Raw genomic sequence first — 6,006 nt, 5'->3', positions numbered from 1 at the left:
CTACCATTTCCTTAGTTCTGCGGACACTGAACTCCAAGAAGTTGCCCTTGCACCATTTAGTATAATAGTCTAGTTCCTGTCTGCAAATAAGATAACCGTTCTTACAAAAAGAAACTAACGCAGTACCATCAGCATACTGTAGGCTACTTAGAAAGCCTACAGGAGTGATATACACATCTACAATCACTTGTACCATATAAGAGTAATCAGAAGTCGTGATAGCACACAACCCTGGGGGGCCCATGTGTTTACGACAGTTTTGAATTTTTACCCATAAATTTCACATACTTGTACTGGGGTACGTGAAATCATGAATCCACAAGATATGAGTTGACATTCACTGAAATTAGATTCTTCATCAAAAGATGGGACTCTATGGTGATGAATGCACTTGAAAAACCAACAAATAATATTTTTGCAAAGTACTTTCCTGATCTGGTGCTGACATTTTCATAAAGTTTAGAACAAAATCTATGAGTGATAGTGTAGCATCTTCAATACATCTTTTCTGTCTGTAAGCAAACTGTAAAGTATCCATATGATAGTATACTGGGTATATAACCTGCTCATACAAAAATTTTTGATAACATGTTCAAGACATTTGATAAAAATACATGTCAAAGCCACTGGTTGGTAATCATTATGGCATTTTGGTGTCCTGGTTTTTGGAACAGGAAGTGTCTCAGAAAGTTTCCACAGTCACGGTATGTATGCCTTGTTTAGAGAGCACTGGCATATTTCACACAGAATTGGAGCTAGTTGTTCCTTACAGAAAGAAACCACCTTTGCACTTATTTTATCAGGTCCAGCCACTTTACTACATTTCACCTTCTTCAAGCTGTCCATGATGTCATTCTGAGTTAAAACTATTTGCTCATCACTTTTTGTTTTCAATAATCCAGAGATGGTGTGTTGGTGTATGGAAAAGTCATGGATGTCAAACCTACAGTAGAAGTTATTTAGGTCTAACAATAATTTTCAGGATTCTGTACATCCGGCATGCCTGCTTTCTTTGTAAAACTATTGATTTTCCTAAGACCACTCCTAGCTGCCTTTGCGTCATACCTAAATAGGTTTTTAATTTTGTGTACTTTTTTTTTTTTTGCATTAGACAATCGTATAATTTTTTTTTTACTGTAAAGTTTTTAAATTTGTCCTATCGTTGCCTACAACACAACTTTTTTTTCTCATTCTGCAATTGTTTAAGTTCATTTGTGATCTAGGGTTTATTTGGGTAGCATTTCACTGTTTTACTTGGAAACACAATACCAGCATAGAAAGAAATGTATGAATTTAGGACATCAGCACTGTGATCAGTACTTGCATTTACATCATACAGCACAGTCCAGTCAGTCTGATCTGAACAGCCCCAAAGAGTTTCACACTTTCACATGCATCTGCACTCCATGTCTGGACAGATTTCACTACAGGTTTGGAAGTTTTTAGCTTCTGCTTACAAATGGGTGTTAACAGAGACATACCATGGTCCGACAATCTTAATGGTTTGAGTTTTTTAGACAACGGCCATGCCACGTTGAGTACACCGCTTCCCATCCGATCAGCGAAGTTAAGCAACGTTGGGTCTAGTTAGTACTTGGATGGGTGACCGCCTGGGAACACCAAATGCCGTTGCCATAACGTTCTCCCTACGTGTCAAGTGGGGTTGGTGGAGAATTGGTGTCCCTCCCTGTAAAACAATTAACTCTAAGCCCTTGGCCACCCCGTTTGGGATACATGGCGTCTGGCAATGAATGAATGAATGTTTTCCAATGTCATTACAATGATTCAAGATATTCTCACCTCTTGTAGCAAAATCAATATAGTGTTGGTAATGAGGAATACAGTTCTCAAAATGTAAGCCATTAAAATTTCTTGTTATTATTTTAACTGCATCTGGCGAACTAGATTGAATCTTGCATACTTCATCATACAGGTGTTCTTCAGCAGTTTTCACATTAACACCAGGTGGGATGTACACAACTATTAAGATAGAATGGCCTCAAAGACAATGACATGAATTCAATATTGTCATTACAGACCGTTCACAAGTTATATCGCTGCACCATCGATTGTTGACATAAGCACAAACACCACCACCACCGTTTTTCCTCAGTTATGTCGATCTGTCACTTCTAATTAATTCAAAGCCATCTTTTTGATAAGAAGTCTTGGTCATTCTCTGTGTCAAGCCAAGTCTCTATTAAGCAGATAGCTGATGTTTTTCAGGATGCATAATTCCATTTGCACTGGGCCGTCAGTTCACCCACTTTATTCCTTATTGAGTGGACATTGCCTGACACACACATTGGTAGAGGAAGTTTTGAACCCCTCCCTCTGCACCGTACTCTTACCTTGCAACGCCGTCCTCATTTTCTTCCATACCCAGTACGTTTGACCATCTCAGGAATTCCATTTAGGGTTATCATACCAAGGGAAGCCAGGGACAGAAGTTCGTCACGGCTGGAAATGAGCCGCTCATCGTTGTTTACATTCAGCCCTCCATTTTCGCCAGCTGACAGGGACCCCTCACTAAAAATTATACCTCTCAGCACAAACTGACAAAGTAATGACAAAAGTCTTGCTCAGCATGATCACTAGTCACTTACGTATTGCCTGGTATATATGGAGGCACCTCAAGCCATGAAAAATTGCTTATAAACTTGTAAAAACAGGGGAGCTGGAAGACACAGTGGTCGTCCCTCCGACTTCCACAAACGGACTCCCCCTGTGACGTCATCACCAGCTGCCGCCAGTACACCCAGGCCTTCACATAGAGACGGGTTTGCCCTAGCCCACCAGTCTTGACCAGTGGCTGTGGTAGTGACCTTGGGCCACACTGCCAGGACAGATACAAGTATGCCCTCCAAGGCGCCTTGGCACTGTAACTGCCCTGCCATTATGCACCCATATGATAGGGCAGCCTCCCGGGGTCGCTACTCCCAGGTTCAGGCCCCTTTCTATTGGGCAAAAGCGGTTGCTTGGGAACCTCAATGCCCTCTAGCACAGGTTCAAGCCCCAACTCACCCTAGCCCCACGATCTATGCTGGTGGAATACTTATCACGCTTCCCCTCAAAAGGTCAGTCACTAGGTGGCAGGGGCAAAGTTTTCTGTTCGCATGCCCTTGCTGGCATCAAGCCCCGTGACGTAGGGGAGGTACGGTGTGTGATATGTAACGAGCATGTGGTGTAGTGTATGAGATAGATGTTAGTGTCACACTGAAATGGTTAGCAAAGGGGGATGGTTAGGCAGTTAGTGAAACAGGAGCTCCAGCTCTCCCTATCACCAGCATTCTCTTTCCCCTCGAGAGTACCACCCTGATCGGCTGGTGCTACAGCCTCCTCCCTATATACAGGCATACCCCGGTTTAACAATGTAACTGGTTAGATAAACTCCATCGCTAGGTGGGGTATCGTTTATCGGGGTACTTTTAACATGTAACGCGGAGCTCTTATCAGCCTTGGGTTTCCCCCCAAACCAAGCCCAAAACCCACCCAAATGAGCCCCAAAACAAGTTTAAAGCCAATCTAAATGGCCTAACAGCTGCCAAAGAAACTAACTTAAGCCTAACACCTGTAAATAACTCACTAAAACAAACAAACAAAATCTGAAAATCGTCAAATATAAGTGTGGAAAAAATCAAGTTTAGTAAGCTGTATCTCAAAATGACTATGTTCACCCCTCCTATGGCTAAAGCACATTAATCTAACTCTAAAAACAGTTTATAAATCAACCTAAACACACAATTTTAGTCTAAAAATCATCATAATCGGTAAAAAATAATAATAATAATAACCCATCGTTCAACCAGGGTTTGACCATCATTAGGTGGGGTATGGTGGTATTTCTACCACCATCGTTAAGCCGGGGTATCGCATCTAGGGGTATCATATAATGAGGTATTATATACAATATATATATATATATATATATATATATATATATATATATATATATATATATATATATATATATATATATAAAATGTGTTTGTGTGTGTGTGTGTGTGTGTGCAACACATATTTTAGGAAAAGAGACAGTAGGTTAATTACGTATGAGTCTGGGGGAAATAGCAGTCAGATTATTTTCTGGTTAGGAGGGCCGATAGGAGGTTGGTGAGGGATGTTAAAGTTATAGGAAGTGAGGAGTGTGTGCAGCAGCACAAACTATTGATTTGTGATATGGTGCTTAAAGAACAAGTGATGAAAAAGAGGACTTATGTACCTAGGAGGAAAATATGGAAGCTGAAAAACCAAGTAGTAAGGGATGCCTTCTATAGCGAGTTGAGGAAAGTGGTGGCTGAACAGGGAGCTGTAGACAGAGGCGTTAATGAACAGTACAGAGCCCTCAAGAACAATTTCTTGAGAGTTACTGATGTAACATGCGGTTGGACAAGAGGACCACCAAGACATAAAGTAACTTGGTGGTGGGATGAGGGTGTAGAAGCTGCAGTTAAGGAGAAAAGAAGGCTTTTCCGGGAATGGAAGAAGGGTGGTAGCAAAGAGGAATATTCGGCTGCCAAGCGGAGGGCTAGAAGAGAGGTATACAGGGCAAAGTCTGAGTCACAGAGACTATTACTTGATAACCTAAATCATGGGGAAAGGAAAAATATGATATTTAGGGTGGCAGCTCAGGTGAAGAGGGATAATCGGGATATTATAGGTGAGCAGTGTGTGAAGAATGATGAAGGAAGGGTAGTGGTGAACAGTGAGGATATTAAAGATGCATGGAGAGAGCATTATAACCGGTTGTTGAATGAGAAGTTTGACTGGGACAGGGAAGGTTTGGAGCCAGCAGATCCAGTGTCTGGCCCTTGGCCTTTGATTGATGCTGCTACTGTGAGTGAGGCAATAGGCAGGATGAAGATGGGGAAGGCAGCAGGTGTGTCTGGGTTGACTGCCGAAATGTTGAAGGCCTCAGGCGATATAGGGGTGAGGTTAGTCACTGACCTGATAAATAGGATTATTTATGAGTGTGTTGTCCCAGATGATTGGCTGATGAGTGTAATTGTAAATGTGTATAAAGGGAATGGTGATGCCCTGGAAAGAGGAAATTATAGAGGTATAAAGCTTTTAGATCAGATAATGAAGGTAATGGAGAGAGTTTTAGAAGTTATGATTAGAGAAAGAGTGAATATTGATGAGATACAGTTTGGGTTTATGCCAGGTAGGGGGACCACTGATGCTATATTCATTGTTCGACAGCTTCAGGAAAAATATTGTGGTAGGAGAAGGGATCTTTATTTTGTGTTTGTTGATTTGGAAAAGGCCTTTGACAGAGTCCCTAGAGAGGTGGTGAAGTGGGCAATGAGAAAGCTTGGCTTGGAGGAGTGGCTGGTTAGGGTGGTTATGGCTATGTATGTGGATGCTCACACCCAGGTAAGAGTGAATGGAGATTTGAGTGATGAGTTTTTCGTGAATGTTGATGTGCATCAGGGGTCAGTCTTGAGTCCCATGTTGTTTATCATGGTACTTGAAGCCCTTTCACGTGACTTTAGAAACGGACTCCCGTGGGAGTTGTTGTATGATGATGATTTGGTGTTGATTGCAGAGAACGAAAGGGAGGCAGAGGAAAGGTTTAGGAAGTGGAGAGATGGTATGGGGCACAAGGGCTTAAGGGTAAATGCAGATAAAACAAAAAGTGATAATATCTAGGGTTTGTGGCGGTACTGTCAAAGACGAGGGAGAGTGGCCATGTGCAGCTTGCCACAAGGGCGTGGGAGGTAATTCCAACATGTGCAATGTTTGTGATAAATGGGTGCATAAGAGATGTAGTGGTATCAGAGGTCGACTGCGAGATAATGCTGATTTCATGTGTGCGGCGTGTCGGGGTGAGCAGGTGGAGATTGTCAGATGGGAAAGGATTGAACTTGCTGGTGAATCTCTTGAGTGTGTGGAAGAGTTTTGTTATTTGGGAGACATGTTGTGTGCTGGAGGTGGGGCCGGAGCTAGCTTTGTGGCTAGGGTGAGAAGTGGTTGGAAGAAGTTCAGGGAGCTCTTGCCTCTCCT

The 6,006-nt window shown here is 42.3% G+C and overlaps 1 non-coding gene across 1 annotated transcript; it reads left to right on the top strand.

Moving 5' to 3' along the window:
- The first annotated feature begins 1,516 nt into the window (after positions 1-1,516).
- On the top strand, positions 1,517-1,635 carry LOC145414811 (5S ribosomal RNA). The gene has a single exon (XR_013899964.1). It is a non-coding gene; the product is annotated as a 5S ribosomal RNA (ribosomal RNA).
- The last annotated feature ends 4,371 nt before the right edge of the window (positions 1,636-6,006 follow it).

This window comes from Coenobita brevimanus, chromosome 100, assembly GCF_032717465.1.
Source record: "Coenobita brevimanus isolate Jiangsu-jjx chromosome 100, ASM3271746v2, whole genome shotgun sequence".
NCBI lineage: Eukaryota > Metazoa > Arthropoda > Malacostraca > Decapoda > Coenobitidae > Coenobita > Coenobita brevimanus.
Note: the sequence above shows the minus strand (reverse complement) of the source record. Positions and strands in the feature narration are given on the sequence as shown.